Source organism: Rattus norvegicus, chromosome 16 (assembly GCF_021556685.1).
Source record: "Rattus norvegicus strain SHRSP/BbbUtx chromosome 16, alternate assembly SHRSP_T2T, whole genome shotgun sequence".
NCBI lineage: Eukaryota > Metazoa > Chordata > Mammalia > Rodentia > Muridae > Rattus > Rattus norvegicus.
Genome location: NC_141549.1, coordinates 82011161 through 82028449, shown reverse-complemented (window position 1 = coordinate 82028449; position 17289 = coordinate 82011161). Strand labels below are relative to the sequence as shown.

Genomic DNA, 17289 nt, shown 5'->3' with positions numbered 1-17289 from the left:
CTGGCGTTCCCACCGTGTTGTGGACGGCAGCAGGTTTATCAAGTTACATCTTGTGCTACCTAGTTTCATGTCAACTTGACAGAGCTAGAGTCATTTGAGCGAAGGTAACCCCAATTAAGTCTGTAGGGCACTTTTAAAATTAGTGATTGAGCTTCACTCTTTCTTTAAAAGGGGAACAAGAATACCCTTGGCAGGGAAGAGAGAGGCAAAGATTAAAACAGAGACTGAAGGAACACCCATTCAGAGCCTGCCCCACATGTGGCCCATACATATACAGCCACCCAATTAGACAAGATGGATGAAGCAAAGAAGTGCAGACCGACAGGAGCCGGATGTAGATCGCTCCTGAGAGACACAGCCAGAATACAGCAAACACAGAGGCGAATGCCAGCAGCAAACCACTGAACTGAGAATAGGACCCCCGTTGAAAGAATCAGAGAAAGAACTGGAAGAGCTTGAAGGGGCTCGAGACCCCAAAAGTACAACAATGCCAAGCAACCAGAGCTTCCAGGGACTAAGCCACTACCTAAAGACTATACACGGACTGACCCTGGACTCTGACCCCATAGGTAGCAATGAATATCCTAGTAAGAGCACCAGTGGAAGGGAAAGCCCTGCGTCCTGCTAAGACTGAACCCCCAGTGAACTAGACTATGGGGGGGAGGGCGGCAATGGGGGGAGGGTGGGGAGGGGAACACCCATAAGGAAGGGGAGGGGGGAGGGGGATGTTTGCCTGGAAACCGGGAAAGGGAATAACACTCGAAATGTATATAAGAAATACTCAAGTTAATAAAAAAAAATTAGTGATTGATGGGGGAGGGCCCAGCCCATTATGAGTGGTCCCTGGATTGGTGGTCCAGGGTTCTATAAGAAATCAGGGTGAGCAAGCCATGAGGAGCAAGCTAGTAAGCAGCACCCTCCATAGCCTCTACATCCGCCCCTGCCTCCAGGTACTTCTCTGTTTCAGTGCCTGCCCTGACTTCCTTCAGTGACGGAGTGTGACCTGGAAAGGTGAGCTGAAATAAACCCCTTCCTCCCTAAGTTGCACTGGTCATAGTGTTTCATCACAGCAATATTATCCCTAATTAGGACACATCTCACAACAACAACAACAAACAAAACAAAACAACACCATCCTGCTCCTCAAGCTCACTGGGACTCAGGAGTGATCCATAGCTCTTCCCACCCTCACTACTAGAACTCATTCTACTCTTGCATTTGGTAGTCTGCAAGATTAAATCCATTATCTGTAAGCAGGTAGAGGGTATAATTTTGATTTCCAGGAATGTTATTAAAAGTCTGAAGTTGTTCCAAGACAGAAGTCTATATTAAACCCCAGGAAACAAATGTAGTATTTCTTCAGCCCTTTCTATATGACACACAGTGTGCCAGGTGCACACAGCAATCATTTAATTTTTATGAAAACCAATGGCATAGAACTGTGCAGTACCCCCATTAAACTGACAAAGAAACCAATATTTATAATGGTGTCTTGCCAACGTCACAAAACTTATAGAATAATAGGATTTCTGCTTTATTAAATCAAAGCAAAAGGGACTGAATTACTGAAGGAGAATTAAGACAGGTAAACTTTGAAAGGGTTCTGATTACTTGTAAAACTGCTTTAATTTCCAATGGTTACTTCCAGAAAGTGTCTTCATGTGAAATGATGAGGACAGAAATGCTTGTGGTACAACGTTAAATGTGCAGCCAAGGTTATGATTTGTAGAGTAGTGCCAGAGAAATGTATTGAGGAGAGACTCAACTCACATGAAAAATATATCATGTTAATAATGTCAACAAGAGGGCTGGCAAGATGGCTCAGCAGTAACACTGGTTATGACAATCCTGGAATCTGCATGGTAGAAAGGGAAAACTCACTCAAATTGTCTTCTAACCTCCACTTGTGTCTCTCTCCCCATGCATGGGTATACACATGTATGCAGGTGTGCATGCACATGCGTGCACGCACACACACACACACATACACACACACACACACATATACACACACACACACACACAGGAGCTATGGGGAAACACTAACTGGAACTCTTACATAATCCTCACAGCAGGCTGTAGGGGATTATTCTTGTGGGCTCTAAAAGTCAGGCGAAAAGATGGAGTTGCAAGATTGAAGGCTGCGTCGGGGTAGGACAGTCCTCTTATGGAGAGAACTTGTCCTGAGAGCCCAGACTTCCCGCCCACCTACTATGTATGTACTGTTGAGTCAGTTGCCAAAAGCTCTGTGTTCGAAGTTCAAAACCCAAAGTGGGTTTAAACTGTGTGCCAGATTGACCGTTGGTGGGTACTGAGGCAAAGTTATTGGGAAGAGGGATTGCTGATGCAAGAGTCAACAGTGGGGAGGCATGTCTGTGTCCCTGGGGGCTGGACTGAGATTCTCACAGGTTTCCTGGTGGCTATAAAGGACATAATGAAATTTTCAGAAAAATTGATGCAAGTGGAGAGGGCTGAATGAAGTTTAACATGCTGAGGAAGTAACTTTGGAAGAAACTAGAAGCACCAGAGAGTCCTCTGCATGCTCTGAGCACTGCTGAATCTCAGAGGTGTTTTAATACATGTGTGGCATAAAGGTATTGGCTTGCTACCTTAGATGTCTCTCTGTTATCTTTTCAGAATGAACATGGGATGTGTCTGAGACACTCTGTGAGTGTGATGGATGTTCCAGGTGCACAAATGGGCACCCTGCTCAGGATGCTACATGGTTTTCTTCTTTTCCTTTATAGTCAGAGAGACACAGAGAGGCTTATTGATGTCAGAAACTGGTAATGAAATCAAAGGATGCATCATCCAGAAAAGACAGAACTTATTCACTTCTATATATGAACCTAGTGCTTCTGGTGTTTATTGGTGTGCAATTGTTGTTGACCTGTGTTCTGAGAATTTTAAAACTGTAGAATTCACAGAATTGGTAAATCAGGACTACGAATCTAGTGTTTATGCAAATACTTTGTAGAGACTTTAGTCTCTAGGTTGGGTGGAATAAAAATGAATGTTTGTTACTAAGGAAAACACTAGGACTAACCACAATTGTGTTGAGAGGCAATCCAAGTTACAAGGTAAAGATTGAACACACCAGAGAGAGAAGCCAAGCTGTTGCTTTTATTTTCTTCAAGTTTCCCATGGCAAATATCTCAGCACCAGCCAGCTTTTAGGGATCAAAGACAAATTAAAACTAATTAAAAATAATGATGAAATACAATTTTTAAATCTGTGTTTTCAGATCTGTGTTTCCAAATATACAAGTCAAAAGTAATAAAATTAAATGTTAGTTATTTCTAAATGGTGCAAATATGAAAAAAAGATAAATATCAAAGAAAAGACCTCTTTGCAATGTTTGATGTATTAACCGTGCATCGATCATTTACCCATCCAATAGCCATCCATAAGAGCATGGACATGTGGTCTTCATCCTGTACATAGAACCTGAGAATCACACACCAGGTAACTCACATACCAGTCACAAGGTGTGGGCAAGTGGAACCGTGTCACCAGACAGAAAAACTGGTAAGGTCAAGCAGATTAAGGAACCCTGGTAATTCTCATAATTGAGAACGATGGGTATTTGAATCTGCTCTGGACCAGATTCCTGTCCTGCAGCATGTGACCCACTAAGAGAACTATGACCACTGGCCATGTGATATGGTGCTTAGAGTTCTCCATACTAATGAGGTATCTAGATGGGCCTTGAGGGTTTAGCCAGTAAGCTTCCCTTCCCAGGCATTCCTTCCTGCTGAAGGTATTTAATATCTGGTCTATACTGAGTAAATTGTATGCATCCTCTTTCTGCCATGAATAAACTATTTGGACAATCAGGACCACAGTAAAAAGTACAGTCCATGGGCAGTATTTGTAGTAACAATATAAACTATGATTTTATCTGTTAACATTTTGTTTAATCTTTGAAAATACATTCATACAGTGTTTTGATCATATATACCCATGATTATCTTCCTCCAACTACTCCGAAAGCTCTCAACACCATCGTTCTCCCAGATTCATATTGGGCATTTGTTTTTCTTGTAACCTGAATCCAGCCAGTTCTGCTCAATGGTCATTTAGGTAGTAGATCTAATCCCCACACTTATGGAGTCTGGAGGTCTCAGGTCAAAGTGCCAGCAAGGTAGGGTGTTAAGAGGATTCTTGCTCTGGTCACTTCCTTGCCATCTTATTGAAGCGAGAAGACTCTGGTCTCTTTCTCTTCTTATAAGGACACTAATTGTATCACCATGAGCTCACTCTCAGCTTCATTTAACCTACTACAAGACTCACCTGTAAACACCATCAACTTGGATGTATGACTTCCAGCGCCTGGACTTTGGAGGCACAGACATGCCATCGACACCAGAAGTCAAGGTGGAGAAAAAAGAGCTGGGGCCATAGCAAGATACCCCAGGACTGAGATGCCTGTTTTGCCCCTGCTGCTCTACCCCTCACTTGCAGATAACCACTGCCAATAAAGCATGGCTACACCTTCCCGAGGATACTCACAGGTGGCCTGCAGGATAAAGGCTACTGGCTGCCCAACAGCTGTCTGATTTCCCAGCATTCCAAGTTACCCCTTTCCCATATCTACTACTTTCCTCTTGGCAAAAGAGGCTCCATTTCTGAGAAATCACTATTAATTTTTCTCACAAGTCCTGTGGATGTGAAAGTATAGTATATGTCCTGTAACTCTCTAACTTCTGACCTTTCTCCTTGCCTTTTATATTTTAGCTTTCCAGCCATCTTCCTTCCAGTGTTTTTTGACCTGCCAGCCAACCCTGTACCTGCAACCTGCAGCCAATCAGGAGTAAGCTCCCAAGCTGGGCCTGGTGCCTGGTGCCTGGTGGCACACACCTGTACTCCTAGTACTCAGCAGGCATTACCCCAAGTACAAGAGCATTCTAGGCTACCTACCAAGAACATTTTTCAGGAAAACAGAACAAAACGTAAAAAAACAATCCACTGTCAGCCCTGTGTGCCTAGCCCATCTTTCTTAGCATCTAAGAGCACATGATGACCACACACACTGGGACTCTGAATCTTTCACTGCACAGGGCTTGCAGCTCATTCGAAATTCTGGAAATGTATCTTTCAGAGTAATTACTAGACTCCACCCCCTAATAGTTTATAGAACCTCACTCTGTGCCCTGTATTCCCCACTCAGTTTTAAAGCATGCAGGTTAAAAGCTGGTTTTATGTATCCGAAGTTTATGAACAGAGCACTCACTTCCAAAGGTCAAATATCAACACGAAGCTGACTGTTTCGAACAGCTCATAAAAACAAACGGGGTAAATAATACCAGAATCTAAACTGAATGTGCATCTGGATGCGGAAAATGGCTTGACATCGGCAACTATTTTAGGATGTTAAATAGGCAACAGTACATTTTTTAGTAGTAAAAGCTTTGCATAAAAGCTTTTTACAATGCAATTATTGGGCAGATGATAAGATATAACTCCAGGGCTAAACACTTCATCCATGTTTTATCTCTATTTAATTTTTGTTTTGAGGAGACTGATTTGAGGTCTTCGGGATGGAGCCATGGTTTCTTTGACGTAGGGGTTCTATGTTGTTTTGGTTTTGGTGTGTGCATATGTGTGCATGTGTGTGCATGTGTGTGCATGTGTGTATGCATATCCATGCATGCATGTGTGTGTGTGTGCGTGAATGTGATGTGCATGTGAGCATGTGCTGTGTGTAATGCTCTCAAGCAGTGCTGCATGAGGGCATAGTCACTCCTAGAGTCTTAGCTGACTCAGGCAGACCAGCACTGGTGTCAGGAATACGGAGCAATGCCCAAGGGACTCTACATGGGTAATCAGACATTACTAAACAAAACCAGGAAGGATCCAAAACTTGCAGTCAACTGCTGATTAGGTACTGCAGTTTCAATTCAGCAAAATTAATGCCCAGGTGTTAAGGCAGGTTGATCTCTCGGTGTCACAGAATTCAGGAGGTGACAATCAGCCATGCTGCTGCTGACAGACGTCAGGATGACTGTTGTTCTAGTTCTGGTTACCCACTAGTGATTGGCCTGTGATAGCAACTGGAAGATCTTGAGAGGGGAAGCAGGAAGAGTCCTCAGGTGGTAGTGAACCCGATGAGAACACTCTTGTGAGACAGCTTCAGTGAGACAGCTCATTTAATGGGGGAAACCAAGGATACTTAAACCTTTGGGGGTGGTAGGGTATAGAGACTTTCAGAATGAGGCCAGGGTGCTGGGGATACCTCATTAGCATAAGGAGGAATTCCAGGTGCAGTGGGACATGACATTCTAAGGGAAGAGGAAGACTAACCTGGCTACTGGGCTATATGATCTCCTTTAGGGGGGCAAAAGTGGGGGTTCAGAGCTACATGTTCCAGGAAATGGGACATGAGGCTCTGGGGGAGCAATCCTACTCCTGAGGATCTTAGGATGAAATTTTGGCGGTTTATACATACCTTCACCCCACTCTTGCTCCTGGTCAGATCCCACCAACCCCCATGGCTCCATGGCCCCATAGAGAGCACCACGGAGCTGGGCCAGCTTTATACCTAGAGCCTTATCTGCTAGAAATTCTAACTCAGGAAAGAACATCATCAGTACAACTGTTAACTCATATCCATCAAAAGCTGCACAGGAGGCAAAGCTTACAGAGACGGTTGATGTCATTATCTGAGAAGCTGAGAAGTTATCTGGGGAAAACACATGTGTGTTTAGTGTTTCATCTGTTTGACAGAAGCTACAATCATCAAGGAGGAGGAAACCTCAACTGAGAAAATGCCTCTGTCAGATTAGCATGTAGGCAAATCTGTGTGGACATTTTCTTTATTAATGACTGATGTGGGAGGGCCTAGGCCAGGGTGGATGGTATTATCCTTGGGCAGGTGGTCTTGGGTTTCATAATAGAGCAGGTTGAGCAGTAAGCAGCTTTTCTTTATGGCCACCCCCTTCAGTGAATTCTGCCCTGACTTCCCTCTGGATTGTCTCTAAGCTGTAAAATGAAATAAACCCTGTCCCTCTCAAATTGTTCTTAGTCGTGGTGTTTATCACAGCCATGGAAACTGAACTAGGATGATACATGTCCCTGAAATTTCACAGGTTCTTTATGGATAGAGTCTCACTTCTCCCTTCATAATCTCAGTGCTGGCTTATTTCCCATTGCCTGGTGGCTTTCAAGCATTCAGGCCACACTGTCACTGGACTCTCATTGCTGATTCCTAACTGATGACCTCAGTTGAACGTAAGTCTAGTTAACCCTGCCTTTTAGATGCACAGAGAAAACACAGTTTGATTCTGCTCCCATATCCTTGGTGGGTAGTAATGCTGCCCCCCCCTTTCCATCCCAAAGGAGACTGGGATAGAGTATTTCTTTCTGATGGACTTGGTCTGTGGTCTAACCTTTTTCTTTTTTAATTTTATATTTTCCATTTTGATTTGCACACAATCTTCACATATCCTTGGCACAATCTTTTCAGAACCTTCCACACAGCACTTCTGCTTCTTCAAGGGCCTCTGGATCCTCTGGCAATCCTAGTTTACCCCAGGAGGGTCTCTGTGCAGCTGAGGTACAGGTCAGGAGTTGCCATGGGATCAAACACTGGAGAGGATGATGCTCACCTAGATTCTTCCTCTCTAGTCTACTTCTGGCCCAGAGGAAAAACATTGTAATGTGCACAGGGTATGATAGAGGAGACAAGGGCATGTTCGGAGATCTGGCCCAGCACACGTTGTCTTCAGCAGTTTTGAGTAAATATCCACATCTTCAGATTTGTTTTTATTGGTAAAGTGAAATGAAGAAGAGGAGTCAATAGCCTTGATGCACTTAAATTGGGAAAGATTTTCTTTATAAACCTTATTTTTTACAATAAGCTCAACATAAAAATAAACAAATAAATAACTAGCCTGAGTGCTATGGTCTCCAACTGGAAGCTGGAGCTCTGGTCCTGTTGGCTGTGCTGATCTTGAACGCATTCATGAAACGCAGAAGGTGTTACCTGCAAGGTCTGTCTTTCATCATCCCCAAGGTTTTTTTTTTTTCTTTCTTTGGCCATCTTCATGTTTGCATCCATGTGGCAATGCTCACCTTCACAGTTCACCTCCAGCTGGGCTGGTCATACCTGGTCAACCCCAGCCTGCATACCTAGCTTCTGTCACAGACGGCACAACCAGCATCTTTAAGAAGCTGCAGACTAAAAATACACAGATGCCTGTAGTTCTTTGTCTAGGAGAAGGAGAGTTAGCCTCTTCTAGGGGAGAGCCCCTTACTGTTTGCCCAGTGCGATGTAATCAGTCTGCATTCAGATTTACATAGGCAACAAAGAAGCAGACTTAACAGGCTTTATTTATATAATATATATATATATATATATGTGCATATACATATACATACATATGTATATTTTTATAATGATAATCAAAAGAAAAGAAGCTATTTATTAACTTGAAAGTGGCCATGGGAAAGGTTTAAGGGGGGTAGGTTGAAGGGGTGAAGGGATGAAAGGAAGGGGAAGGAGTGGTATAATTCTATTAGAAAAAACTTAAGTGAAAATAAAACATAGAACTATTAAGCCGGGTCACATGGCTCAGAAGAGGGTATTTATAGCCTTAGATTGTAAAGTTTACATCAAAGAAATCCTAAATGAATTGTGTATCAGGTTGGTAACACACACACACCCAGTGGATTAAGAGTAAAGTCTGAAGGAAACGGAGGTTGGCAGCATGTCCTGGGAACAGCCAGAGAACAGAAAACTGTACTTTGAAACCTCCAGGTTTGGAGTAGCTTCTCAGCTACATTGTCACTGAACTCATTGACATCTATGTTCAAGCCTGTGGGACCATGCTAATAAACTGCTCACAAAAGACCCAGGCCTGTAAGGAAAGGTATCACATATTCAGGACTCTGTGACCACGATCTCAGAAGATTTATTTACCCAAGGAGATTTATTTACCCAAGAGGTCAGAAGGTAGGGGATTAGAGACAAGGACAGGAGATAGAGGAGAAGAGAGGAGGGGAAAAGATCCAAGGAGAGAAGTCTTGGCCTGGGGAAGAGGGACAACAAAGGACCTCTGCTAGATAGAGACAGGCGTAGCACATAGGCAAATGGCAGTTTCTAAAGGTACAAGGGGAAACCCTGTGAGCTGTTTAATCTTAATTGGGCATGTTAGTCAGGAGAGTCAAGCGGGTTTTTGATTGCTAAACTACAATAGTTTGATAGCTGGACCTTAGCAGTCAGCCTCAGGAGGAGGCAATAGTTAAATAAGGGAGTTGTCTCTGGTGGCTATGTTTAAGGATATCAATGAATAGTTTTTAGTAAAGTAGAGGGAATAGGGGAGATGGGCAAGTCCTATCAGGGACACGTTTGCCATGCTCAGGCGGCTAAAGTACTTCAATGGCCCAATTCAGCCATCTACAGACTAACATTTGCTGAACTATGCTGCAAAAATGGCCAAGATGCAAACTTGACCAAGAAATAAAGGAAAGGTTGACTTCAAGATGGGAGAGAGCCCTGGCTGGCACTTCAGATTTAGAAGAAAGATGCTATTGGAAGGACAGGTATGGAAGGCATTCAGTTCCTGCTGAAGTCAGAGAACTAAGGAAGATGTGGCCATTCTCCTGGGTCATAGTAGGGCATCACACACAATGGGGCTGATGACACATTTAGGATGTTTGGGAGCAGGTGGGGTGCTGCTGGTAGAACAGAGGGTACTGTACACAGGTGCTATGGTGAAGCTAAGTTTACCTAAGGAGAGTTCAGGTGCACACCAGGGGCTACGTAGACCAGGGCTTACAGTGATGATGGGTTAGGCTGCAGGTGTCAAGTGCATGCTAATGGATTACAGAATCTCTCCTGCAGGAGCATTCTGGCCTGGCCTCTCCCCGCTCACTGTGCAGAAGCAAGCCCTGAGGTCTCCGTGAGAAGCAAGCAAAGAGAGCTGCACAGACAGAGACGGGAGGACATTTGAGAATCTTGGCCTGACCATAGGCAACACTGTTCTATGCTTCGTCTCCATCAGCACTGGCAGAGTTCAGATGTTAAAGACACAGCTGTGTGTGCCTAGGGCTGGAGCAGCTACAGCTGTGCCACCAGAATGGCCGAACCAAGCAAGACACATAGTGTGGGGAGGGAAATGTCCTCAAAGCTCTCACCCAACTCAACTTGGGAGGAAAGACCTCACAATGCTTCTCTACTCTTTTCAATGATGAGTTTGCCATTGAAGGACCACAGGGTTGCATACTCCAGTGGTACTCTGAAGATCGGACAAGATGAGAAAATCTGGCACTGAAATCTAAGATAAATCTATGCACAGCTTCATTCAGCTACAGAGCAGTAGCAGACACTACACCCCCCACCACGTTGTTCCATGTTTTCTTAAACTGGCTTCTTGCCTTTGTCTAACTCTACTCTTCTTGCCTTTGTCTCATCTGTGTAGAGACAGAATGAATAGTGCCAGTTTCTCTATGAAGTCTAGTTTCTCTATGGTTTCTGGTAACCACACTCTAGCACCCTAGGGCTCCACTGAGGTAGGGAGATGACGTCAAGAATGTTGTAAGAAAACTGCAATCTGCAGCCAAGAGACAATCTCAGAAAAAAAGAGGAGGATGAAGAGAATGAGAGACGAACATCCAAGATCCATGCATGTGTGACGACCTCAAAGGTATAATTCATTGAGGAAATTATTAAGAGTAAACCCAACTCAGATTGATTTTCACTGCCAATGAGTTAGCCAGGTCCCTGCAGGGGCTACTTGGTTTCCTCAGAAGCACTTTAGCTATTATGGAAGGTATTACTATACCTGTGTTGGCCATTGAGTCTACAAGTATAAGAGGACTTACACAAAGAAAAAAAAACCCTCCCATGTTCTGCAATGGTTAATATCTTCTAGTCCACCCTATGCTCTTTTACTAGAAATGGGAAAATTTGGAGGGGTGGGGGATGCAAGATTACCAACATTTAGCACAAACAAGAACATGCTAGTTATGCTTTCAAAGGAGGTATGAGCAATCTAGTTTCCTGTGCATACTTGGTCACTCCTATGCGTGTTAAATCCAGCCAGTTACGTCAGCTAGTTGGTATTCTTCCAGCACCAAGCTTGCAAATAGAAGGAGGAATAAATGTTGGGCAGAGAATTGTGCCTCTGATAAGCAGGATGCCCTGACTTTTAACTAGTTTTACAGATGTGTGGTATGGGTGTTCCTAGAGGTTTTGTAAGGTTTTCAAACATGCCTTTGAAGTGGCTAGAGTTTTACTCTCGCATTTGAAAACAACAAAACCACTAATCTCACCAGGATCCTTTTGTCCAGGCAGGAGCCAAAGAGTAATGTAAGCTGACCGTGGAGTGATCATATCCAAAGAGAATAAAGAACTCAAAAACAAACTTTATATAGATTATGTGCTTGCTCCATGAGGCACAGGGCATTTGCCTTATTTCTTGAGAGGCATTAGCATCATCTAAGATGCACTTGTGGGTGTGTCTGTGATAGCATCGTCAAGGCAATGTTAAGAAGCACCCTGATTGTGGGTGCTGCGGCCCATGGTGCGGGGTCCTAGGCTGAATGAAGATGGAGGTTGCTGGCCGATTATGACTGTGGACACAATGTGACCAGCTACCTCACCCTCTTGCCAGCCTGTTTTCTCTCTCACCACAGACTCAGCCACCTTAAAGTGTAAACCAAAATAATGCTTCTTCCCTTAAGTTGCCTTTATAGGTATTTTATTTCAACATCATGGATGGCCTTGTTGGGTACCAATGAAAGGAGAAGCCCTTGGTCCTGCCAAGGCTGGACTCACCAGTGTAGGGGAATGCAGGGTGGTGGGGGAGGAGGGAGTTTGGAGAGGGGAACACCCTTATAGAAGAAGGGGAGGCGAATGGGATAGGGGGATAGGATATCCAGGAAACCGGGAAAGGGAATAACGTTTGAAATGTAAATTAAAAATCCAATAAAAAACATGCAAAAGCATCAATGCAATACCCATCATGTGCAGAACTCCCAGGGTAGAGCATCAGGCCTCTCCTCCACCACCATCTCTTTCTAGGTATGGCAGGAAAGGTCAAGGGTTCTCTTTCCAGAGAGAGCGCATTACACCTCTCTGTAAGAGCCTCAAACCCTCTGGTAATCCCCAGTGAAGCCTGTGAAGAGGGGTGCATACTGAACTGCGCAAATGCTAATGAATCTTCCACCTTTCGGGGTTTTCTTTTCACTCACAGAATCACAGAAACATTAAGTGCAATTTTCCTAAGTAATTTTTGGATTGCAATAGAAAATGGAAATTATTTTATTAAATGTACAAATATTTTGAAGAGTTCTTCCTGAATGGAGTCTCATGGGGAAATAGGTTTCTGGTCCCTATTTGAGTTAAATTCTAGCACATTCTGTGTACGGAGGTTAGTGGGGGGCGTACATAGCCACACAAAAGTGCTTGCTGTTTGTTTAAGGGGAAAAAAGTCCGTGTTTATCCATTAATGTTGCCTAATATTGAACATGGATAAAACAGACATTAATAGGGTTCAATTGCCTGTGGACCCCAGAGCTCTGTGCTTCTTCATGCAAATTGCTCAGGATACACTGATTGGCAGCTGACCAAAAGCAAGTAATGTGAAGACCTTGCATTTGGAAGGTTAAAGAACATACAAAGGTACGTATTATAAATCAGCCTGATCCAGCAGTAAGGAAATGGCAGGTTTGATACCCTGGATACACTTTGTGTTAACTCGGATAAGATTGAAAGGAGTGAACAGAGCGAATGATTTGTGGTTGAAGCGGAAATTTGCTTTAGAAAAAAAACATAGATATGCCATATAATATAGATTAAGGGCAAACTGAGACAACCATTCCAGAGGAGCATGTGATTGGACCAAACACAGTGGGCATTGACTCTTCCCTATGTCTTGACATGGTAGACTGTATAGTCACCCATAGCATAGAAGGACATAGCTACTGAGCCATCGAGTACCCCCTGTAACCTTTAAGAGTTTGTCTCAATGTCAGTGGGTGGATAGATGGGCTTTTCTCTAACTGAATTTCTATGAGCTTACTGTGTGAGATAGCCCAACAAAACAGATTCTAAATCTAATTACAGAACGGCTTTTTACAATAAAAACATAGCTGGTCTGGCAACAAGAAATAGTCAGGCCTGCTACATCAAGAACATTCAGTTCAAGGCTGCCCAACAGAGGCCTGCTGCACAGGGATCATCCAATTTAGGCCTGCCTTTCTGATACTGCTACACCAGGAACATCCAGGGACAAGCAGATGACTAAAGGCCCGCATAAGAACCAAATCAGCAAGAGCCAAGGCAATAACACATCTTCAAAGCAGAGCTATCCCACTACAGCAAGCTCTGGATAGTCTAACATGGCCAGTGCACAAGAAAATGACCATAAATCCAAGCTTATCAGGATGATAGAGGCCTTTAAAGAAGAAATTAATAAATCTCTTAAAGAAATATAGGAAAGTACAATTAAACAGGTTAAGGCAATGAACAAAACTGTTCAAGATCGGAAAATGAAAATAGAAGCAGCAAAGAAAACGCAAACTGAGGGAATCCTGCAGATGGAGAACCTAGGGAAGAGAACAGGAACAACGGATGCCAGTGTCACCAACAGATACAGGAGATCAAAGAGAGAATCTCAGCTTAGAAGACATGACAGAAGAAACTAATACTTCAGTCAAAGAAAAAGCAGTATGCAGCAAGCCAATAGCAACCATTAAATTAAATGGAGAGAAACTTAAAGCAGTTCCACTACAGTCATGGACAGGACAAGGGTGTCTACTCTCTCCCTATCTATTCAACATGGTACTTGAGGTTCTAACTAGAAGGAAATACAAATATGAAAGGAAGAAGTCAAAGTATTGCTATTGGCAGATGGTATGATAGTATAAATAAATGATCTGAAAAGTTCTACCAGAGAACATCTGCAGTTGATAAACACCTTCAGCAAAGTGGCTGGATACAAATCAACTTGGAAAAAAAAAATAGCAGCCCTTTTTTTACCCAAAAGATGATATATGGGATGCGAAAGAAATCAGGGAAACAAGACCCTTTACAATAATAGCCACATATAATATAAAATACCTTGGTTGTAACTCTAACCTCGTAAGTGAAAGACCTGAATGACAAAACTTCAAGTCTCTGAAGGAAGAAATTGAGGAAGATATCAGGAGAGGGAAAGATCTTCCTTGCTCACAGATCAATAGGATTAACACAGTGAAAATGGCCATCTTAGAAAAAGCAATCTGCAGATTCAATGCAATTCCCATCAAGTTTCCAACACACTACTTTACAGAGCAATTCTCAACTTCACATAAAAGAAAAACAAAAAAAAAACCCAGGATAGCTAAAGCAATCATGAACAATAAAATAGCTTCTGGAGGAATCACCATTTGTGATCTCGAGCTGTACTACAGAACAATAGTAATAAAAACTGCATGGTATTGGTACTCAATCAGACAGGTTGATCAATGGATTCAAACTGAAGACCCCAAAATCAGACCACACACTTATGGACACTTAATTTTTGACAAAGAAGCCAAAACCATATAATGAAAAAAAGGAAGCATCTTCAACAAGTGGTGCTTGTCTAATTGGTGGTATTCATGGAGAAGAATGCAAATGGATGCATATTCATCACCCTGCACAAAACTCAAGTCCAAGCAGATAAAGTACCTCAACATAAAACTGGACACACTAAATCTAATAGAAGAAAAAGTGGGGGAGATGGGGGGGAAGCCTTGAACTCATTGCACAGAAAACAAATTCCTGAACAGAACATCAATAGCTAAGATTAACAATTAATAAATTGGACCTTATGAAACCAAAAGGCCTTTTGAAAGGCTAAGGAAACCATCAATAGGACAAAATGATAGCCTGCAGAATGGGAAAAGGTCTTCACCAACCCAACTTCTGACAGAGGACTAATATCCAAAATTTGTAAAGAACTTAGGATGTTAGATACCAATAAACCAAATAACCAAATTTAAAAATAGACTACAGAGCTAAACAGAGAAATCTCAACAGAAAAATCTCAAATGGCTAAGCATCACTTAAGAAAATGTTCGACATCCTTAATCACTAGGGAAATGCAAATCAAATCAACCCTGAGGTTCTATCTTACAGCACTTAGAATGGCTAAGCTAAAAACTCAAGGGACAGCACATGCTGGTGAAGAGCTGGGACAAAGGGGAGCCCTCCTCCATTGCTGGTAGGTGTGCAAGCTTGTATAACCACTTTGGAAACCAATTTGTCAGAGTTTTAGAAAATTGAGAGTAGTTCTACATCAAGACCCAGCTATACCACTGGGCATATTCCCAAAAGATCACAAGATGCCCACCACATTAAAAGGACACATGTTCTACTATGTTTATAGCAGCTTTACTCATAATAGTCAGGCACTGGAAACAACCTAGATGTCCAACTGAAGAACAGATAAAGAATATATGGTACATTGGTACAATGAAATACTATTCAGCTATTATAAAAAGAACATCATGAAATTTGCAGGCAAATGGCTGGTATTAGAAAATATCCGGAGTGAGGTAATACAGACCCAGAAAGATATGCATGTTATGTACTCATATATAAGTGGACATAAGCCATAAAATGCAAGATAACCATCCACAGACCCAAAGAAACTGGGTAATAAAGAAGGCGCAAGGGAGGATGTATAAATCTCAGTCACTCAGAAGGGGAAGAAAAATAGTCATCAGAGGTGGATAGAGTGGAGACTGGCTGGGAGAGGGGGTGAGGAGGGGTATTAAAGGGAGGGATGAGCAGGTGTTGGGGGATGGTAGAGGCAGGAAAGGGCTGGGAATGAGAATGGAAATGGGTAGGGGGCATCTCTGGGACTAACTGGAGACCTGGAATTGGGGAGGTTAAGAGGAGTCTATAGGGATGGCCCTCACTGAGAGTCCTACCAGTGGGGGATATGGAGACTGACAGGGCCACCTTCTATAGTCAGGCAGGACTTTTGGTGGAAGGGGAGGGAGGTGTTAATCCATCCAGAAAACTCTCAATCTAAAACTTGCCCTACGTACAACATACTCAGGGATAAAGATGGAGGAGAGAATGAGGGAACAGCCAACCATGACTGGCCCAACTTGAGACCCATCCCATTCGAGCGAGCCAACCCCTATCCTACTAATGATACTCTGCTATGCTTGCCAACAGGAACCTAGCATAACTGCCTCCTAAGAGGCTCTGTCCAACAGCAGAGAGGAACAGATGCAGAGACCCGTAGCCAAACATTGGGCAGAGGCTGGGGAGACCTGTGGAAGTGTAGGAAATAGAGATACGGAAGTTGCAGGGTTCATGGACACTATCAGAAGACCTATAATGTCAACTAACCTGAACCCAGGGGGAGTCACAGAGACTGAACTACCAATCTAAGAACATGTAGTGACTGGACCTAGCCCTCTCCTCTCACTTGTCACAGATGTTTGGCTTGATCTTCAAGTGGGTCTCCTAACAATTGGAGCAGGAGCTGTCTCTAACTCTGTTGCCTGCCATTGTATCCCTTTCCTTTCCCTGGAGTGCCTGGTTGAGCCTCAGTGAGGCAGAAGGTGCTTAATCCTGATGTGACTAGATGTCCCAGGGTGCAGTAGTACAGAGCAGCTTCCCTTTCTCCAAGGGGAGGGTAATGAGGAGAGGGATTTGTAAAGGTGGGAGTGAGTGAAGAGGAAGGCAGGGGCAATAGTGGAGATGTAAAGTGAATAAAAAATGAAAAAAAACCAAACAAACAACAAAAACAAAACCAACCAACCAACCCAACAAACCTCCAGAAGAGGAGGATGGGTGTTGAGCTAGTCAAAAACAAACAAACAAACAAACATGTATGGTAAGGACTCTGTGAGTCTTATTGGTGGGTTAGAATGCCATGACTGTGGAGAGTAAGAATATCCAATTACCTTCAACTCCCTTAATGTCCTTGCATTGCCCAGTGTCCCGTAACTAGCAAGTGAAATTCGATTCCCAAGGTAACTCTCACTGTTTCTTCATGGCGATGCTCACTGGGTCACCTGATTGATAGCTATACTGAGAGTGACTGGGGTCACTTTTCATGAGTGACTTGGGAATCAGAGAAGGTGGTATGTGTTGGATAAATGGGTACATGAAATGCTACTGAGATTCCAGGTTGTGTAGGCTACTGAGGATACTGTGGATAGGCTGACTTCTGTGGCGCAGTAATTACTTCTGTAGCTGTAATTACCACTATGGTCATCCTGGTTAAATTGGTTTTCAGAGGAGTTCCTATGAAAGAAAAGAATCAGTTGCTTTCCTAAGGTTGGGTTCACACATGGGAG

At 43.2% G+C, this 17289-nt stretch overlaps 1 protein-coding gene; it reads right to left on the bottom strand.

Annotated features, from left to right (window-relative positions):
• Erich1 (glutamate-rich 1) overlaps positions 1-17289 on the bottom strand; it is a gene marked incomplete at its 5' end in the record, with an annotated part of 52793804 nt that overhangs the window by 1635914 nt on the left and 51140601 nt on the right.